Raw genomic sequence first — 23,376 nt, 5'->3', positions numbered from 1 at the left:
TACTAATTGTTAAGAGTGGTGAGTCGCATACCATATGATATAGAGATATCTCTAGTAAATTTATGAGTGATTATTGGAGAACAAAACACTGAATGTGACACCGATTGATGACTGATCACATGGCGTTGTGGATAATGATCTTGTTATCGGGTTGCAATTGTATAACTGATCCTCAGATTTGAACTAATATAGTTCTCTTGTGTATTAGTGTGTGGGATTTGCTAATGCATCGAACCATCCAATTGCGAGCTGAGGATGTTCATCTATGTGATTTCGTATTGCTGATGCATAGAGGTAGGTGCTCAAGAATAGGATATATCACCCTTATTTTAGTGTAGGGAACGTCCTATGTGGTCTACTGTTAGTGTGACGGAAAATTCCTTAGCTAAGGCTAACTCTAATAGGTTGCTAAATCCATTATCAAATCCAAATTTGACAAACAAATCCTCGTCATTGCCAAATTGCTGGCGAAGCTTATTTGGGTCGCCAGTTGTGGTGATTTATTTTTTCAATGACAACATTGCCATCTCCCCCCTCCTCCAATGGCCATCAACGTCAAAAAATGATGACACATCGACAGGAGAAGAGATGTGCTGGCATTACAGAAGACAAATCGACTGCCAGATCTGGCGATTGTAGTAACCAATAGAGGCTGCGGCGACTAGCAACGAGCAGTGGTGACCAATGGCAACTCCACGATCAGCTACAATAAGAACAAGCAGAACAAACAAGTAGTTTGTGATTTTTTTTGAATTTTTTATTGATTATTTTGTGTATGTATGTATCTGATTTATTATTTTGTGAAGTTTATTAATAAATAAATTAAATAGTGAGTCAAATAGATAAGAGAATATAAAGTATTGTTGGAATAGATATGTTTTTTTAGGCAAAATTATAATAGAAATTGAATTGTTTATAATATAATAGGAAGCGACAAGAGTCAATCTAAAGATGTAAAATGACGATAAACGTGTATTTATAATATATGAAAATGGAATATAAAGTGAGAGATATTTTTAAAGCAAGTCTAAAGTACAAAAATCTTTTCTTCGAGTTTAATGCATTTTATTTGTAAGTATAATAATTATATATTATTTTTAATATTATATTATTTTTATAATTACATTAATTAAATTATCAAAATATGATATATTTATTATTAAGTAATAAAAATATTAAACTATTAAAAATAACAACATTTAATTATTACATCTTATTTAAAATAAAATATATTAAAAGACGATAATAAGTACTAACCATATATATTCCCACGTGGCATGTAGCTTTGGGAACCAAACTCTAATATCTAAAAAATGATTAAGTTACTTGTACATAAGCGTTTACTGAAACCCTTACCGAAATAAATAATTTAATTATTTATTTATTTTTTTAACTTTTGTATGCCCGCCCATTTCCTTTCTCTCTCTCTCCCCCCCCCCCTCCCCCCCTCCTTTTGCACTGCTCTTTCTTTCACTCTGTCTCTTTCACCGTCTCTCCCTCAAACCCACACGCTCTCTCCCTCAAACCCACCGCAGCTAAGAGAATTGACCGTCGGCCCCCCCGCTTGCCCAGCCAGTGCCGCGAGCACCACTCCCCCACCGCCACGACCACCTTCCGCCATCGTCTCCCCCATCGCAGCAAGCACTTCCCGCCATCGCCCCCCTCCCCGCCCCGCCGCGAGCACTATTTGCCATCGCCTCTCCCTCTACTGCTCGCACTATCCAACCCCACTCGTCGTCGCCAGCCCCCACACTGCCTCTCAGATTGCCATGAAAATACAGAACAAAAGAAAAGAAAGTTTAAGTCTACATCCTCTTTTGCTTTCATCAGTGATCAGTGGATGAAAAATCTCTACTTAACCAGGTAAAATTATTCACTAGTCTTTAGGTGTTTACTGTTCTGGTTGAACAAATACTTCAAGGTCCCAAGTTGATTAGCTAGAGTATCAAGTTCTTGCTTGATTACATGGATTTAGATTCAATCTAAATTTGTGATTCAGTTGAATTAAATAACGTTACTTTAACTTAGAAATTATTTGTTGAAGTCTCTTTATGGTTGTGCAACTGGAACTTATTGTTTGTTTGTGCTTGATATATGAAAGTTTTGAGTGTTCCTAGTGATGTAACTCTATTACCGTATTTTCATTTGCAGGCCACGATCAAAAACAGACAATGAAAAAGGACTATAATTATTGTGTCTATGACTTGGATATTGTCACCGGGTATGGTGTTGATGCGTTCATATTCCTCATGGTAAGTTAAGTCCTTGTAATGATGGCAGGCAAATGCTTCTGCTATGGGAAGGCTTTGAGACCGTAGGCGTAAGGGCATGGGCAATTCTTCTCTTCATAATCTGCTAGTACGTTCCCACATTGAAATGGATACCTAGGATATGAACTACACAGCACTTCAATAGGTTTCTATATGTAAGAGTTGAATCTCTTATGTGAAGGCTAGAATTGCTTTGAAAGAAACCTACATTTTGGAAAATTATGTTTGAAATGTGGGTTCAATATATATCTACCTGAAAACAATTCTTAAATGTACAATGTACCGAACGCAAGTTGTTCTTCCTAATTGCGGAGGCATTCTTGCTTGCTGGTTCAATGAGGAATGCTCATCTTACTAGGTACCGTGAAGCTTTTGGGGGAGACCTTCTCTCTTGCAATAAGTTGAGGAAAAAAGTTTTTGCAGCCGAGGCAGCCTTCATTTTCTTGAATTGCATAGTCTCGGAGCTCTACTACGTTTGCTATTCTAAGGTCCGAGAAAGCTTCCAACCATATGGTGGGGGTGGGGGAGAAGCTGTTGTTGGTATGAGAACCTACAAATATAAATTAATAAGTTGATGACTATTTCTGTCATAGCTTTTTGAGTCTCTGGAATATCAGCATCATCACCATCTTGTTGTATGTCCCGTTTATGTTGGTTTGGGTTTCTTCACTTCTAAAGAGCTCAATTTAGTTTAGTTTAAGACAACTTGTACGTACCCACTTGTGTAGTAATTGTGTTTTACGTATATTTCATTCCTTTCTTGCTATTGAAAATTACGTTGTATGTGAGATGTATATCATCGATGGGAACTTAATAATTGTTATCTGTTCGTTTATATGAAATTGTGAGCACCATTTAACATACATGGGAATGAGTATCAATGTGTGTGTGTGTGTGTGAGAGAGAGAGAGAGAGAGAGGCTTCTTCTCTTAATCACTGCAATTTAATATACTTCCACAATGTACAAGTTTTTTGTTTCTTTCAGGTTTCATCCACCCTCTGTGCTCTCTCTTCTTCCATCAATTCCATATTAATTCTCATCATCTTAAATACATGCAATGCAACCCCTTTGACCTTGAGTTTCATATTCATATCTCCCGCAATACTCATGTGCAGTGAGCAAAGATGGGTGCCAAATGGGCGCTAATAGTATATTCCTTGGCCGCAAAGCTCAAGTAAAAGGTGGATGATGAGATCTCCATGGCTTGGAATTCTTCCGCACGGCCGCCCAACTTCATAATCCATTCCGTAGTCATGATCACTTCTGCAAGAACTATTGGGACTGTTTGTTCAAGACGGTAGGATCTGTGTGCATTTTTTTCATCCAAATGAACTTTTTCTCCCATGTAGTCTGGCTTGATTGGTCAAGTGCTTTATCTATTATCTACTATTTTCATCAGTTAAGTGAAAATTTAGCTAAAATGCTTTCTGAATCATGACCCAGAAACAAAAATAAGAGACAATTACCATAGTCAAATATTAAAGCATAGATAGTTGCAAACACTTTATGCCATCGTATGATCTTAAGAGGCATTTGCTCCACTCTCTATTCAATTCAATGTCTTGGAATCTCCCCTCAATGTTTGTTTTTGGCATTAGCTACCAGTAGAGCAATCATCATATAGAAAAAATAGAAATTTCCTCATAATAGAACGAAATCCAATTCCAAAATGCAACGAGATAAAATGGACATTTGACACACACCTAAATGCTCCAACCATCATTTACATGAATAAAGGTTTTACACAAACAAAAAATAATAGTAATAAACAATGATAACAACATCAAAAAAGGTATATAATACAACCCTTTGGTATTACCCTGTACATATCCTACTTTCTGATCCATACATTCCAGATTCTAAGGTAATATATATAGGAATTATAGTTCAAATACTACTGATGATCAATTGGAAATATTCTAGAAATCATTGCACAATGAACATTTGGAAAAGATATATTAATCTAATCAAGCAATTGCATGGTGCTGACAATGTTTCAGTGAAGGAATATCTTAAGAATGTGAGTCTAAATAAGAGAAATTGGGGTTTAACCTCAGACCATTTAAGAAACAAAATTCTTAATGAAAATCAGTTTGATTGTTGAGCACACAACTTCCAAAATAAAAAATACAATAATAGAATCTCCAAGGTGACTAAAATGTTAGATCTTTCACTTTGCACTTGGTTTAACAGTGAGATTTATAAAACTCATGCTCTCGGTCAACCCTGCAAGTATTGATTAACATACTGTACTGCGTTACATGCATACAAGAAAAACAATTTAATGGACAACTCTCTGTAACATTGAAACAACATATTTTTGAAATTAGTGTTGGAATACCTGAACCATTAAATACAATATTGGAAAATATAGTAGGCCTCAAGGGTGATGGTGATAGCTATTGAATATATTGTACATGCTGATCCATGTAAGGTGCTCCAGATGGTTGGAAACTGCTTCTTGTATACTCTTGAGTTTGCACATGCAACTGGAAAAAAAAATCCATAAAATGTGCATTTTCATAGGCCTCTGATTTCATAACTCTAGATTAATAAATTTCATTGCAATTATCATATTTATGTAAAAATGTTGATAATGATTGAGAATTTACCAGTGACTGATCAAATGTTTTTATGGGATTCTGAGGTGACGGTGAATGTGAGGCTTGTGATGGTTGTGCATCTTCACCGATCAGTAAACTATGTTGTGTGTTGCTTTGAACCCTTAATTTGCCTTTATATCTCCTTGGAACTGCCTGTACGTCAACCAATGGTTGCTATTAAATTTACCATTTATCAACAACAAACATAATCAGAGTTGAACTATTTAAATCAAATCACAAATCCAATTGGTTTGCATACCTTGGATTTCTTAGAAGTATTTTCTAATGAACCTTTTTTTTGCAATTTCTTCGAAGCTCCTTTAGTTCTCGAGCATTTCGGATCCAACATGTTCCCACTTCCTACGGGTTCTATTGCTTGAGAATCAGGGGCCACCTATGCACTTGATTGTGAATGGAGATTATTTCCACTGCTATGTATGGATTGTGAAATGGAAAGCTGAGCTGTTTGAAATTTGATCCACTCCATGATCCCACAAACTTTGTCTTCATCATCGACCGCCAGGTCTGCTACCTTAGCAAAGGCAGCGCACATTTTGTCAAATCTTACTTGAGCAAGAGTACTGATCAAACCATCATAATTAACTGCAACTCTCGTATGTCGTCTAGTCACATCTCTCCTCCACCTCCTGAGGATATACCTCTTTGGAAATGCAGTAACGTCATTACGGAGCAAAACTGATATCACATGCCTCCACACTATTCCCCTGAATTCAAATAAGTGACAACTACAAACAAATTTAGAAGTCTCTTTTTGAAATAAAACAGTAAACATTTTTTTTCTCACTCCCTCGTCGAGCATGACATCTTCTCATACATCGTACCTTGGCACTGGACAACCTACATCAAAAGATATAACTTCACAGTACACTTTCCCAGTAAATTCCTCTTGAAATTTCCTAAATTTTGATATTGTGTATACTTCTTGAAATTGTTTTTCAACTGGATACTTAGTAGCACATGGGACCTATAATGGCCTAAATCTAATTATTTATTGTTGTATCATGCCTTGAGGTTGTGTGGGTTAGTTGTGAGGTGTATATGTTTTTTTTTTTTTTTGTGATTATTAAGTGTTGAGTTCATGTTTGGAATATTCGGATGAGTTTATTTTATATTCAAATAGGAGCTTGGGATATCCGGATGTGGTGGTGAGGCATCTAGATATAGGCAGTAAGAATCCGGATGGTTATAGGCGTATTCAGATGTCTCTTTAAATTTTTGTGAGTGATATCTGAATGGATAGAGGTATATCTGGATGTTTCTATGAGTTTTTGTGAGTAATATCCGGATAGGGGGCTGTAACATCTGGATATGATTTGTTAATATTCGGATATAAGCTTTTGCATTCGGATACCCCATGTTTTAGAATTTTGATTTTCCCTTGTAGCTCGATTTTGACCTTGATTCAGTCTGAATCTCTGAAAAATAAAAACATGAAAGTTGTAGATCTTTCTCTTTTCTTTTCATATCATCTTAAATCAACTCAATTGGAGCTTGAACAAGAAATTTTTTCCCAAAATTCAGAAGGGTGTTGAATTTGCCAGAATTTCCATTTTTACCTCTCATATCTGGATATCCCTCGCCATATCCAAATATCCTCCACTTTCAGTGAAATTCCAGAGCATTATCTTGGTGAAATTGAGCTTAGGCGGTGGAGAATCATCTTTAAAATTTGACGCGTGTCCCACTCGTGTCCTAAGCGTTCTTATGGTATATATATAGCCGAAAAAGAGAGCCCATTATAGTTCGGTTAAAAGACAAAGGAAGAAGAACAGTTTGTGGAAGAAGTGCATTGAAAAAGAAAAAGAAGAAGAAGAAGAAATTCTCAGGCAAGCTCTCTTCTCATCTTCCCTCTTCTTTGATTTTCCATCAAGATTAGGCATGAAATGTGGTTGGATCATTTCCAATTGTTGTGGTTATGAGTTGTTAAATTCATGGGTTATACTAGTTTATATATATATATATAAGTATACAAGCGTATGTATATATATATCGTGGCTTGCTAGCGGCTGTTTGTTGAGGCCCTATTTAAACCCCCATTTGGTTTCCTTGTTTCTCGATTCGGTGGTTTTAGTGTTTGCCTTAACCCATGCCATAGTCTCCCTAATCAAGTGATTTGGGGATGTGAGTTGCAGTGGAGGAACACAAATTTGTTAAGCTTGCTGTGGCCAAACCTATGGTTTGTTAAGCATTGAAGTTTGAGGCCCAACTGTGTTTGACGCGTATACATACATATAAATATATATATATATATACTTATGTGAGGGTAAGTAAATAATATGTAAGGTTATTATCTTTCTTTATTATTATTATCTTTCTTAAACAATATGTATTATATGTCATAGTTCATCAAAATTTATATTACAAAGTGAAAGTATAATTTAGTAATACGATAGAAGCTGTAAACGTACCAATGTTTCTTGGTTGTATTTCAAAGAGTTTGTTCACTCTCTACCTTCTAAAAGGAATGAAGATAGGTACCTTCGGGATGGAAGCCAGCTAGTGTCCATAGGGGATAGTTGTATGTTTTACAACACTACCTTCCCTGTTTCAACCAGTTAAACACAAACGGTATTTTCAAACGTATGTCTTGTATGCTCGAGACGAGTTTATGCATTTTGGGGTTGTTCATTTAATCTTGAGTGCTTGTCACACGACCATGATATTTATTTATTAGTTGTTAAGCACGAGCATTTACATTTGGCGTGTGTTGTACTAGTTGGGCGAGGCTTGGCGAGATGCTTGGCTTATGGGAGCTTTGTATCTTGTTTGGTCTACTATGCCACCCTTTATTTGTTGCATTTGCACAGTCTTAGCGCCAGTTCTTGAGATACAACTGCATGGTGTCAGGTTTCCTGAACCAAGTTATCTAAAGACGCTTCGGCTTGCCTAGTTTTTATCTTGGACACTTATGCGTGACAATGGGTGTTGGCCACTCCCACCCGAGCGAATTTTAACTTGAGTGACAGGTACCGCTTGTCTTTAAGGCAACAGCAGGTTTGTGGTATGGACTTGGGTGCTAGTGCATATCTTATTTGATGTAATACCCAGGAATGATTTGAGGCTATAAATAGTATTTGATGAAGGGTATAAGTGAAATTTTTGAAAGAACTGTAGGGTACACTATTGCAGTCTTAAGTGACAGAATCAGTCGGAGGGAGTACCCCAAACCCTAGATGATTAAGGAAAATGGTATAGCAAAGATGAGTGATTCGAGTTATGATTTTAGGTGATAAAAGAAATTGGATGGGGAACAGTTTTTACTACAACTGTCGACCGGGCTGAGAAAGCCGAATCAACATAGGGATCATCCGAAAAGTCAACGGAGTGTCTTGAAAACTTAGATTTTGTATATGAAACATTCGTTGAGTGATTTCAGGTTGAAACTAACAGATTTAAGGTCAAATCGAGCAACCGGGCCAAAGTGCAATTTTCTAATTTTGCCCGAAGAAGGCTAAAACGATAGATTTTTTGGAATCTCAAGGATGAAAAGAATAGTACAAATTTTGTGGGCCTTAGTGATAGTGTTGGAAAGATCAGGGGTATTATGGAAAGGGTCAAAATGAGATTGGATGAAATCAGGGGGTGGAAATGTAATAAACTAAAGTCTAGCAGTGTGAACACAAAGGGAAAATGGCCGTCACAAATCCATTGCACGTGGAGGTCGATCTCGGTGATGGGACGGCCGGGGAAGAGCTGAGGGAGGTTGTATACGGCGTGGGCTGGCTTGGGGGCCAAGCCTTGGCCGCTGATTGGTCAAATTTTGACCGAATTTTGGCTATAAAAGGGCAAAGGTTTCAGCCGAAAATGAAGACACAAATTGGCCGCGATTTTGAATATGTCGATTTTGGATGTGTTTGAGGGATTTGATAAGGGGGTTTTGATCCTTGCAACAAGGAGAGAAATTCTGGAGAATTTGGAGCGGGTTGGAACACGTTTGAAGGCTATTCGTGTATCGCCGGAAAACTCAAGGAGATTCGCCTCACCGCGCCAGCAACAGCCATTTTGGAGGCCTTTCCGATGGTGGTTTGGCCTAAAATCGGTGCCATTGTGATCGACACATCAAGGGCTTCAAGAGGGTGTCATTGTTTTAGCCATTGGAGCCGTTGGCGGCAGCCGAAAAATTGGAGAAGACAGTGGCGCGTGAGCTACACGCGCCACACACCATTCACACCCACCCGCCAGACATATAAGGACACGTGACAAGGGCATTTTCAGTAATTCTAATTCCAGTATTTTTCTTGATTTATTTTAGGATTTATCATGTTGAAATATTTGGAAAAATTGTTGAGGAAATAATTATTTTCGAATTATCGAGGTGAAAATTGGGAGAAAATAGAGAAAATTATGAAAAAAATGAGAAAAATATATTTTAATGCTTTCTTAATTAAATATTGTGTTTAGGGAATATTGTGGCTCGAGGTTGAGTGTTTGTGATTTGGCACTCAAATCGAGGTCATGCACAAGAATCGAGGCGATCCGAATATGTCGAGGTGAGTTATTTGCTATCAAAACTTGATTTACTATGGGTGTTTCTACCCTAAAAACTTGGTATTCGTTCTATCTAAACGTGTTGAGAATTCATGCGAAATGGTTTTGTTGCATGCAAACGGTAACCGGTAACGGTTGGTTTTATGAGGGAGGTTCGTCCCTAAACATTTTGTACTTGTGCATTGCATTTTATAAACTGTTGTTTATATGATGCATGGAACTGTGAAATGTGGCATTGTCTTGGGTTTTGTGTGTTCGTATTGAATGTCAGGCTAAAATGTTGTCTGGATAGTGTAGCCATAATTCTCTAAGGGCGTGATGGAATAATAGGGATATATGATGCTAGTGTGCATGTTAGGATAGCCGCCTTGGTTTCTATGCCGGACCGTTTGGTTAGGGAAGTTGCACTAGGATGACTAGGTGGTTCATATTATGTTGTTCATGTGGGATGTCAGCTTAGGATGTTGTCTGGACAGTGTAGCCATAATTCTCCAAAGGCGTGACGGAATAATAGGGGTATCTTGTGCCAGTGAGTATGCCGAGATAGCTGCCTTGGTTTTCGTGTCAAGCCGTTTGGCTAGGAAAGTTGCACTAGGATAACTAGGTGGTCCATGTGAAATTATGGAGTTGAGATTGTATGGTGGTTCCTGAATGCTTAAACTGGGAACGTAATGTCCAACATAAATGTGGTGAGCCGGGTTCCTGCGTTGATGTGACCCTCCTGAGACGGGAGTTGGTAACGATTATTCCCGAGATGTTAGAGAGATGCATTGGCTTACCCCTCTTAAGCTAGAATCACGTGGTGTCATCGAGTCGATATGGTGGCATAGCTTTTAAGAGAGATTGCTCTTTTCTCGTGGTAGGGTTAAGCATTAGGGATTCTCTTGGGCTAAGGCTTATCGGGTGTATTGATTTATTTCATATCTTGCATTCATTCATGAAAACGTGTTTTTGAACTCTCACTTAGATGATTCATCATCTAATATGGACTTTGTCCCTGGAATATTCAAACGTTCCAGGTGAAGGTAGCGGTGCGAAAGGGAAAGGGATCGCCGAGGAGTGACGGCGATTAGTGGATAGTTTACTTTATGTCGTTTTCAATTATGTTGTTAATTTTGATGACGTTATGTAAACGTTGGTTTGACTTTATATTATGAATAAAGTGGGTTCGATTATGGTTTATTAAGGTTTCGATCTAACTTCTGCATTTGAGATGATGTACCTGTCTTAGTTTATTGATGGTTCATAGTTGATATTCTGAGAAGGTGTAATGGGATCTTCGGGGAATGGTTTTGTGTTGAATTTCCATTGAATAGAAAAAAATTATCTCCTAAATCTTACGTTACCTAACGCCTTGGGAGAGCGGGGTGTTACAATTGGTATCAGATGGAGGTTTGAAATTTAAGGGACTTTGATTAGGGTTTGAAACTTAAGGGACTCTGATTAGAGCAATGGTTATTTGAGGATTATAGATTTCGTTGGAAATTTAGGAACTATCGATTTGAGGTCAATAGTTGAAATCCTTACGTGGAGAAATGGGATAACTAGTAGTTATCGAGAATGATTGAGTTAGGAATAATTTGGTTTGGATTGGGGATCCTAGGGATATTGAACTTAGGATGATTCGTTAAGTGCTGTAGAAAATCGAGTTTAAGGATTCTGAGGATCGATTTTGAGAATAGGGATCTCGAGATGGGTGTTGTGAGGATCAAGGTAGGGTTACCTCAAGGAAACGACTCATGGGAACGAGTCGAGTGTGTTTAGTGCAAAGGTTGACTTAGAGAATGAAATGGCCGGGATATAGGATTGAATCTCGTAAAGGTTATTGGAGATTAGAAATTATGACTATTCATGATTTGGGATTCGGACAGGGTATCCTTGATGGTTGTGGGACCCGAAATATAGGTTAGCAAGATAGAGATTATCTTTAAGTAAGGTTAGCACTGATTAAGAAAGTGTGTTCTTTTTCAAATGGTGAAGACTCGGAGAGTTACGAATCTCAACGAACTAGATGAGAGTGACAATAGTAACAGTCATCGTAGTCGTTCTGCGAATCATGTTACGAGCGATGGACGACAAGATGAGCAATCAGGTCCTAGTGAAAATAGAATTGATCGAATGGAAAGAATCTTGGATGGCATGTTGACACATGTAACGAGGAATGAGTTTTCAAGGCATACTATTCATGTGTTGGATCAATATCGCCGACAAAGACCCCTGGTGTTCAAGGGAAAAGCAAAAGATAACCCTTGTATGGCTGAATTTTGGATGGAGCAAATCAAGAAGCTGCTCCAACATTTGCAGTGCAGTGACAAGAAGAAGGTTAACTGTGTTACATTCATGCTAGAGGAAGAAGCTACACGATGGTGGCAATCAGCCCAATGAGCTTTGCAAATGATACCCAGGCAAGTAGAGCAAGATCCAAGGCTGAGACAAGCTCAACCCGTGACTTGGGCAAGATTCGAGGAAGCGTTTGACGCAAAATATTTTCCTCGAAGCTGGAGAGAAGAAAAGACTTGGGAGTTCATGAAGTTGAAACAGACTAACGAGATGTCAATAACTCAATATGACGTCAAGTTTACTCAACTGATCAGGTATGTGCCTATGTACGAATCCAATGAGTGGCAGAAGGCACAGAAGTTTGTGAGTAGACTGAAAGTGGGACTGCAGCAAGCTCTTAGCTCGTGGACTTTGGACACCTACAACAAGGCGCTGGACAGAGCCTTATCCACTGAGACTAATCTACTACGAGTTGGATTGATTAGATCGGACGAAAAGAAGAAAGATCCGAAAGGTGGGGAACATAAATCAGATGGAAGGAACTCCAAAAATAATTAGCCTTGTCCCCGAAGTAACAAGATACACTTAGGGAGACAATGTTTCCAAAGACATGTTCGCTGTTTTTCATGCGACGAAGAAGGACACGAGGAAAAGGACTGCCCTAAGAATAAAAAGGCACCTCCTACCGAGAATCAAATAAGGATAACATGTTTTACATGTCAACAACCCGATCACTACTCGAGCGAATGTCCAAAGAGGAAAAAGGTGGAGCAATTAGGAAAAGCAAATGAGGCACAAAAACCTCGCCCTGGATGAGTTTTATATCTGTCAAAGGATGATGAAGATATCTACTCGACAAAGGAGAAAGGTACGTCGAGTTAGTTCAATGTTATCAATTTATGTGTAATCATGACAACTGAGTTAGTTCAATGTTATCAATTTTTGTGTGATCATATCATATGCATGAGCATCAGAGTGGGTTGGGAGAGTTAGGAGTCAAATAAAATGAGTTTTGAGGACACGATTGGAAATAATATTAGGTGTTATAAATTATTTTATGCATGCAACCGCCTATGAAGAGCTACAATGGGATATTCTAGAGAATAAGAAACATGTCTGGTAAGCTTGGACCGTATAGAAATGTAAGTTAAGAATGATTGCCAAGGATTAGGAATGATATATTTAGGACATTTCAAATTGGGAGTCATTAGCAATGACAGTGATTCAATTATCATAGACCAAATTTCGTGGACGAAATTTATTAAGGGGGGAGAATATAATACCCGGGAATGATTTGAGGCTATAAATAGTATTTCATGAAGGGTTCAATTCGAATTTTCGAAAGAAAAAGGTTGTAGGGTACACTATTGCAGTCTTAAGTGATCGAGTCAGTCGGAGGGCGTACCCCAGATCTTAGATGATTAAGGAAAATGGTATAACAAGGACGAGTGATTTGAGTTATGATTTTAGGTGATAAAAGAAATTGGATAGGGTACAATTTTCGGTATAGCTGTCGACCAGGCTGAGAAAATCGAATTGACGTAGGGATCATCCGAAAAGTCAACAGAGTATCTTGAGGACTTAGATTTTGTATATGAAACATCCCTTGAGTGATTTTAGGTTGAAACTAACGGATTTAAGGTCAAATAGAGCAATCGAGCCAAAGTGTAATTTTCTAATTTTGCCCGATGGAGGTTAAAACGATAGATTTTCGAGAATCTCAAGGATGAAATTAATAGTACAAATTTTATGTCCCTTAGTGGTGGTGTTGGAAAGATCAAGGGTATCATGGAAGGGGCTAAAATGAGATTGGATGAAATTAGGGGGTTAAAGTGTAATAAACTAAAGTCTGGTAGTGTGAACACAAAGGGAAAATGGCCGCCACAAATCCATCGCACGTGGAGGCCGATCTCGGCGATGGGACGGCTGAGGAGGAGCTGAGGGAGGTTGTATACGGCGTGGGTTGGCTTGGGGGCCAAGCCTTGGCCGCTGATTGGTCGGATTTTAGCCAGATTTTGGCTATAAAAAGGTAAGGATTTTGGCCAAAAATGAAGATGCAAATTGGCCGTGATTTTGAATGAGTTTGAGGGATTTAATAAGGGGGTTTTGATCCTTGCAACAAGGAGAGAAATTCTGGAGAATTTGGAGCGGGTTGGAGCACGTTTGAATCCTATTCGTGTGTCGCCGGAAAACTCGAGGCGGTCCGCCTCGCCGCGCCTGTAACAGCTATTTTGGAGGCCTTTCCGGTGATGGTTCGGCCTAAAATCGGTGCCATTGTGATCAACACATCAAGGGCTTCAAGAGGATGTCATCGTTTTAGCCATCGGAGCCGTCGACGGCGACTGAAAAATTGGAGAAGATGGTGGTGCGTGAGCTGCACGCGCCACACACCATTCGCACCCACGCGCCAGGCGTGTGACAGAGGCATTTTCAGTAATTCTGATTCCAGTATTTTTCTTGATTTATTTTAGGATTTATCATGTTGAAATATTTGGGAAAATGGTTGAGAAAATAATTATTTTGGAATTATCGAGGTGAAAATTGAGAGAAAATAGAGGAAATTATGGAAAAATTGAGAAAAATAGATTTTAATGCTTCCTTAATTAAATATGGTGTTTAGGGAATATTGTGGCTCGAGGTTGAGTGTAAGTTCAAGTGTTTGTGATTTGGCACTCAAATCGAGGTCGTGCACAAGGATCGAGGCGATCCGAATACGTCAAGGTAAGTTGTTCGCTATCAAAACTTGATTTACTGTGAGTGTTTCTATCTTAAAAACTTGGCATTCGTTCTATCTAAACGTGTTGAGAATTCATGCGAAATGGTTTTGTTGCATGCAAACGGTAACCGGTAACGGTTGGTTTTATGAGGGAGGTTCGTCCCTAAATGTTTTATACTTGTGCATTGCATTTTATAAATTGTTGTTTATATGATGCATGGAACTGTGAAATGTGGCATTGTCTTGCATTTTGTGTGTTCGTATGGAATGTCAACCTAAGATGTTGTCTGGATAGTGTAGCCATAATTCTCCAAAGGCGTGACAGAATAATAGGGGTATCTGATGCTGGTGTGCATGTCAGAATAGCCACCTTGGTTTCCGTGCTAGACCATTTGGTCAGGGAAGTTGCACTAGGATGACTAGGTGGTTTATATTATGTTGTCATCTGGGATGTCAACCTAGGATGTTGTCTGGATAGTGTAGCCATAATTCTCCAAGGGCGTGACAGAATAATAGGGGTATCTTGTGCTGGTGAGAATGCCGGGATAGCTGCCTTGGTTTCTGTGCCAGGCCATTTTGAAACACCCCGTTTTTCTCTTACCGAGCGTGTCACTATGCTGGGACCCAAAATATACATAAATTAGTTTTTTCTTTCTTTCTCAGTACATAATTTAAACCTTAAGTATCGAATTTCAAACAAAACCCCCAGTAAATCATTCACAATATGCGGAAGCAATAATCGAAACCTGATATGGTATATAGTCAATTCATTTTATAACATCATAAGAATCCTTACCATATATTAACATCATACCTCAATACTGAAATACATAAATACATTGCTATATCTCAACTCATTAAAGCACACACTAAAACGTATCCAGATAAACAAATTTTCAAGACCTCCTGTTGAATCCATCGGCCACGCCATCACATGCCGTCATGTCTCAATCATCTCCCTGCCATATTGCAAGTCCTAACTAGAACGTTTTGAATGTTCCAGGGCCATAACTCGATTAGAAGATGAATCTTCTAGTGAGGGTTTAAAAACATGATACCTGGATGCATGATGCAAATACATGAACAAACATTGTCCTAGTGTAACTTTCTAAGCCCAGCCTGGCACGAAACCCTAGGTAGAATCCCGAACCTTCGTAGGATAAGTCTAACGTTGTTCCATCAATTGCCCTTGAGGAATTACGACTACACTCTTAGGGTGACATCCCAATCCCATGCACCAATATCAATATGCCAATAATATCGTGCCATGCAACATCACGACTTTCCATGCAATGTGCCAAAATGATCATAGCATTCATAAATATCATTCATATATAAGCAATCATATCATAAATATAAGATCTTGAGATAAAACCACTCACTTTTGCCCAAAGATCAAGACACCTCCAAAAGCGCGCATTGCCTTGATATGCATGTTCGACCTTGATTCTCGTGCTAACTCTCCAAAGTTGCACCAATCACATCATCTCGATCACCTCAATCATAAAAATGATATTTAATCACTAAATATCCTCAATATTCTATTTATTTCATTTTTCCTTCTAAAAATCTCAATAAATACCATCGAGACTTTTTTCTCAAATCTAATTCCACAACAATTCATCATAGGCTATGACCTTCAAGAAAGAAATATTGGACTTACTCGGATGGTGCATTTTCACGCAAAACGAGGCTCTTCGATGCGAAACCCGAGACATCGAAAAGCCCAAACCCAAATCTTTTTGCACGAACTTCCATAAAATATTTTTCTCTATTTTTGAAAAAAATTTCCACATTTTTTGAACCAGCCACACGCCCGGACGCGCTGGCGCGCGGGCTGCCCATGCTGACCAGCGCGTGTGGCCCACTTGCCGGTCATCTTCTCCGGCGTCGGCCTTACTAACGATGCTGGAAACCGATGCCATTCGATCCCTCTCTACCATTCGATCAGCATGGTACATTTGGATACTTGAAAGGATGGCCGGAAGGCCTCCGATTTGCCGGCCAAAGGCTCGGCCAGGCGGACCATCTATTTTCTTCGACGACGCTCGAACAACCATCAAACCTCCATGAAAATCCTTCAAACTCTCCAGAATTAATCCTTAGGCTATGGGCAACAAAAGCCCCTTATTTTGGAGCTCCAATTCGTTCAATATTACAGCCGATTTGAAGCTCATTTCTCCTCCATTTTTGGCCAAACCCTAACCCTATTTATAGGTAAAATCGAGCGATGAAACGCTCTTGGCCGCCTTACCCGACCCCTTAGGAGGCACTACCTCCCCTAGATCGACCTTCAAGCAGTCTCAACCGACCAAAATCTTGAGTTGAAGGTTTCGACCCAGATGACCAAACTTTTGATCGTTTTTTTCCCACTTTTCGGCCACCCCGATGGCCTTTGTCGGATCTGCCTTTACAAAAAGCTTCCCTTGACCATGCCTCGTGCAACCCCGTGGCCGACCGACAAGATGTTGGTCGGTTTCCCTATGCTGCCATTTTTGAGTTTTAGCACTTTTACCCCACTGATTTTGATTTTCTCATTTTGGCCCCCTTTCACCAAGCCCCTCAACTTTTGATAATTGCCTATAAGTCCCTCAAGTCCTAAAACATCTATTTGACCCTGAAGATTCCGAAAAAATATTGTTTTGACCTCCCTCTGATAATTTCAGAATACTGCACTTAGGCCTGAATCTTCGTTTTGGCCCTAAATGTTTTTGTTTCTTCCTGAAACCACTGAAGGGTTGTTACTTATGAAAAATTGAAGCCCCTCAAGCTTCCATTGACTTTCCAGAAGTCGTCTATAACAATTCGGTGTTGCAACCTAATTGGCAGCTGCATTTTAGCTGTACTAAAAACTATTCTCGATCTCATTTCTTTCGATGCCGTAAATTATGCCTCGAAATACTCATCATGGCCATATCATTTTCCTTTGACATCTCGACTCCAGGGCACTCCCTATAGTCGATTCGGTCAATTTTTTGGGCTATTTAGATACCAATCTTCCCCGAAATTTTGTTTTTCTAATAAAACGCTTATTTTTAACTAATCCAAATTTCTTGGGTATTACATTCACCCCTCCTTAAAGAAATTTCGTCCTCAAAATTTTCATCTGATTGTTCAGGTAACTAAGATAATACACAGCTTATTACCCGAATACTTCAAATCAAATGTCCATGTGGTCTTTGACAAATACTTCAGTTTGCATTCTTTACACATTCGATGCCTACAAGTATGTCGTGTCATTTACATAATTTCCTGCTATGTTTCTTTACAAACGACCACACATCTTCCAACATCCTAGGCACACACATTCTACGCCAAAACTTTTAAGAATGCCATCTTGAATCTCAAAAATCATAACCCTTGGTCTGACCACAATCATCAATTATAGACAATAACACTCATCAATCACACATGCTTTTCGTATCTCGTTCACCAGATCCAGCTAAACCTTTAAGTCGGTGATAAAGACAAACAATCCATTTGGAACTACGCTCATAGCCAGCAGGCCAACAAGCCTCTAACATCTAACACTCACAACTATCCACCCAGGTCATGCGTCGGCACCTCACGGCCATGCCCCGGGTGATACGAAGTAGTGCAATCGTAATCCTCAAGAAACTCTATCCACCACCGCTACCACTCGTTTAGCTCCTTCTACGAGAACCCGTACCTTAGGCTCCTCATGGTTTATGAGCACATCAAATGTCTCATCATTTTGGTAGTGTCTCCATAACCTTAAGAGCATATACCTTAGCTGTCAGTTCCAAGTCATATATCGAGTAGTTTTCTTTATGCCTTGGTGTAATCTACACGTAATCATTTGGTCATGTTGCACTAACACGTAATCCGATTCTTTGAGCTATCATAAACTCTCACTGGACCCGGCAGATTATTCTTATTAGACTTTTCTCATGAGTCCTATTATAGGCATAACTATTCCAAAGTGTCCCATCACAACCTTCTAACAACAACTTGCCAAAACATCTTAGCATTTTGTTTCGAAACCTGATTCGCAAAGATTTCATCTTGAACCCTACGTTACTCCATGTTTCGAAATATAGGGTCGGGACTATAAATACCTGAAAAGCCTCGAACTCAATTGTTCGAATAATTTTTTTTCTCCTCGCCAAAATCTCCAGAATAATAAAACACGTTTTTCCCATAAAGAGGAGAAAATTATTTTTCTTCTCCCCCCCTCCCTTTTTTTTTTTTTTTCCTTCTTTCTTCTTTCTTCTTCTTCTTCTTCTTCTTCTTCTTCTTCTTCCTTCCCTCCTCTGCAGACCCTGCGTGCAAATAGCTACCAGCCACCGTTGCCTTTCAGCTTCGCCACCACCTCCGACGGTCACCGCCGCCTCCTCTACAACCGCCTCTAGCGTCTACTCCGCACCAACCGCGAGCCATAGCGTGGCTTCCCTGTGCCCTAGCCGTCGATCACAGCTCATCCTAGCCATCATCGCCGGCCCAATCGGCCCTCGCTTCAGCCAGATCCAGCATATCGCCACTACTGCCTACTCCCTCACGCAGCCATCGGCCACCGTACAGCTTCCCTCGGCCGCCACCGCCACCGTCGCCGTCCCTGTCGTTGCTACCAAATCTGGATCGATCCGACCCGACCAAGTCCGACCCGACCTGATTCTAGTTCGACCCATCCTTGATTCGACCCTTTAGATCTAACCCATATCTTATTAGACCCACCCATTTAGATCTGACCTATATCTGATTTGTTTAGATTTAGCCAGATCTAGATATATCATACCAAGGCGCAACATACCAAGACCCCGGTCTCGATGCAGTACCTACGTAGTATTAAATAGAGGATGCAATCCACAGTGCCTCTTTGCTCCTTACTTCCGTAGTGAGGATGGTATTACTCGTTTTGTCATCATCCGTGATGTTTTTACTATCAGAATTGTCGTCAGCCTCCTAGCTCCACTTTCGGTCAATAACCGATTTTGGGTTTCCGATACACTTCTCTTTGAACCTCAAGCCCGACTTCAAGATCTCGTCTATGGATGTGTATCCCACATTCTATCCCTTCAGTAGGTTAGTGATCTGCAAGCTTATCAAGTTCATTTGCAGAATTTATTATTCGCATATTATTCTTCACACCCCCAGTTTGTTCCCCAACCTGATCAATACCCAAGTTGGAATTTCGATCTTTCTATCATCCCAGAGGACGCCTCTCATCCTAGTTTCCTAGAGGCTACTCTTCCACCTTACCTTAGCGAAGGAAGCAGCAGCCAGATGCCACCCCTAGATGACCTCGATGAGCTAGGACCTGTCTTGTTTGGCAACCATCGTCGTCATTGAGCATCAACACATTATCAGTTATATGGTTTGCCTTTTTCTTTTCTTTTCTTTTTGAGTAACTGTATGGCTTGATCTCCTATAACTATATTTGAACGTATGGAATGAATATTATGTTTTCGGTACTTCAACGTCTCATTTGCTTGCCTTACCCTCGATTGTATATTAATCATAAAATATCTCAGCCTCTTGCAGCCATTTATTAATTCATCAAATCAAGGTAAAAATATCGGCTCTTAATTATCACCTGATAATTCACGTCTTTAATCAAGTCACACATAGCTAAGCATCCAATAACCTCAAGCTATCATTGGCAATTTCATCATTAAGAAATAATCCCGTTAAATCTTCCGAGAATATATCCTGGTTATTTTCCATATCTCTTACAGTTTTTCACTGACTACAGGTGCCTATACCTCATAACAATAAGCCCCTTATTTTCATAACTTGTTGATATCATTTTAATGATTGTCCAGCTATATATCTCTCAATTTGCCTATTGGGCTACCTAGACCAGTCGTCTAACCATACGAGAGTTTCATTCTTTAAAATCGAAAATCTCTAATCTTTAATCGATTTGGGTCTGCAATTCCTTCTACTACGACCCGTCATTCTGGCACATCTGCCATTACCCAATTCTCTCAATTACGCCAAAGATTTGCACAATCTTCAAGATGACAATTCATAACTATACTACCAGCTAGAGCCTGTAGGTACTTATGTCACCTACGGTACTCTAATCCTCGCTAGATTTCTTCCTAAAAACTCTAAAGTTTAATCACGAATCCCTAGATCCTCAATCAGTTATTTCAAGAAATTCCTCAAGAATCTCAAACTGATTTATCTTCGAAAATCCCAAATTAGATTACGATATCTAGTTCCAATCATCTTTCGTGAACTCGATTTCCTTACAATTATGACTCTCAATCCACCATTCATCATGGTGCTTTCTAGTTCTCCTCGTCGGTTTGACTACCGACAACTCTTCCTGATTCCGCAGGTCTAGTAGACACATTGAACCATAGTCACAACCTCTGTTGACTAGGTCTCCTCATTATTCATTTAGGGTCGATACGACCTATCAATCAATTCTTTCCTTTTTAGTACCCGATCTCTACCTTGAGTCGAGACTTCCATCTCACAACTCATCGTCAAGGTTTTAGACTAGCCATGCTCCACTACCTGAAATCTTATTTACCGAGAATCCACTAACTCTCTCATTTCGTTCCTCAGATCTAGTTGGTTATTAGTATACGACCATTAAATTAGTTCTTCCTATGCACTACATTTATTGCCAGCCAGCACACAAGCTGTCATCATCACCCTGATCACATAAAAGGCTTACTCCTACATCATACGTTGGCCCTCACATGGGTAAGTCCCAGGTGAAAATTGCACAGTCTCGTCATAGTTCTCCTAGAACTATCATTCCTTGCTACCATGAGTCTAACTCCTTTTGCAAGAACATTCATTCCGGGCCCTCGAGTCTCCCACTGCTCGTCGCGTCACCAATCCCAAAGATGACCACGAACCTTGATGCAATTCTTTCAGTAGGACACACGATCCACATTTAATCCATCTCATTTCGGGTTGATTCCCTAGGCTTCTAGCCTCGCTCAACAATAACTAGCAGCAAACCTCGCATCCTATACCATTGGAACTTGGATTCTCTATAAGGTACAGACCCTACTGTGTTACCCTAGATTTTCAGCATCTGATCGCCTCCTCGGCAGTTCACTAAGAAACTTAGACCCTGGGTCTCAAACCCATACCGCGAGATAGTTTACAAGCTTTCCTGGTATGTTGATCATAAGCTCATTACAAGCCTTCTACCTTGGTCCCTAGATCTAGATCTGTCATTGCGAACACCGACCAATAGTGTCGTCACACTGCTAGGGTTTCTTTATCCCGTCTTTATGAGTCACATTGGTTGCACCACTTTCAGCTCATCAATTGACGCACTCAAGAGCCATCATTTGGCCATCTTTGGCCTCTCGTTCGATCCAATCTGATGGATCCCTTATCTTTACATCATATTTTCGAAATACTAAATGATCCTCGAAAATCCTTATCCTTCAATCCTTAACTTGACAGCTAGGCCATTAGACTAAGCTTGCGCTAGCTTCTATCAGGCATTCTACTATTCGCTGAGAATAGTAGTCGTCTACTGAAATAGTGTCTGCTCGTGAATAGTACATTAGGTAAGTTCCCAGGAAAAAGAGGTGGGTCACAATGGACACACTTAAATACCAAGTCTTTCCTTAGCCAGAACTTTCCTAGACATGGACTTCCACTACACCACACTTACCCAGTAACCGTTAATACCCAAATCTTACGATGGCTTTGCTTATCTAGCCACATGCGACCTTTTCCTTAGATTCACTCTAATATCGATTATACTAGAGTCACTTAAGGCTCAAACATTTCCTATGTCTTCAACAATTCCGCTCTGATACCAAATGTAACACCCCACTTTTCTCTTACTGAGCGTGTCACTATGCTGGGGCCCAAAATATACATAAATTAGTTTTTTCTTTCTTTCTCGATACATAACTTAAACCTTAAGTACCGAATTCCAAACAAAACCCCCAGCAAATCATTCACAATATGCAGAAGCGATAATCGAAACCTGATATGGTACATAGTCAATTCATTTTATAACATCATAAGAATCCATACCATATATTAACATCATATCCTCAATACTGAAATATATAAATACATTGCTATATCTCAACTCATTAAAGCATACGCTAAAACGTATCTAGACAGACAAATTTTCGGGACCTCCTGCTGAATCCATCGGCCATGCCATCACGTGCCGTCATGTCTCAATCATCTCCTTCCAAGTCCATCACGTGCGGTGCCATAAAAACAATCTTTACATGCAGATAACACGCCTGATACATACAATAGCCGACACCCTCGATGATTCCTAGAACAATCTTCACATGCAAATATGATCTTGAGAACCCTAGTTTTGTTCGTTTAACTAATAAGTTCAACAATCTTAAACAAAACAAGACATTATAACGCAGCGGAATAAATATCATCAAAATGTCGTGGCCTACCACGAGTTTCATATATAGTGTTCCCACACCAGAATACGTATTACAACACTACCAAATGATAACAACATTAACATACAGCCATACATATATATATCAAAGTAGATACTATTGCCTCAAAATGCTACAACAACTATCATACTAAGCACCGTTGGCCTTCAACCGGCCACGTCCTTCCTTCGTAGTAGTCCCTAGCTGGAACGTTGAACGTTCCAGGGGCATAACCCAGGTTAGATGATAAAACATCTAAGTGATGGCATGAGGCAGTTTACAGAATGCATGAAAGACATACGAGCATGGCATAACAGACAACAACAACATGCAACATGTCTAACTTGAGAAATCTCCCTGACATACTCAACCTCCTATGGAAAATCCATTCCACACACATTTGGGGTTGACCTTACTGCGACATACTTAATCCCTCGAGTGCCCTACCGTGTCACTCGTTCACCTGGATTAACCTTGCCCCATTCTCAAGAAGACCTCATCCTGTCCCCCATGGACATAACACCGACACGAAGAACCAATACCCTGATGATATGAAAATCACACGCCATGCACAGACTCTTTTTGCAAGTAAAAATAGTTGATGCAATATACCACATGTTCAATATGCATA

The sequence above is a fragment of the Diospyros lotus genome, chromosome 5 (genome assembly GCF_014633365.1).
Source record: "Diospyros lotus cultivar Yz01 chromosome 5, ASM1463336v1, whole genome shotgun sequence".
NCBI lineage: Eukaryota > Viridiplantae > Streptophyta > Magnoliopsida > Ericales > Ebenaceae > Diospyros > Diospyros lotus.
The sequence above is the reverse complement of the archived record's forward strand: the minus strand, read 5'-3'. Positions refer to the sequence as shown.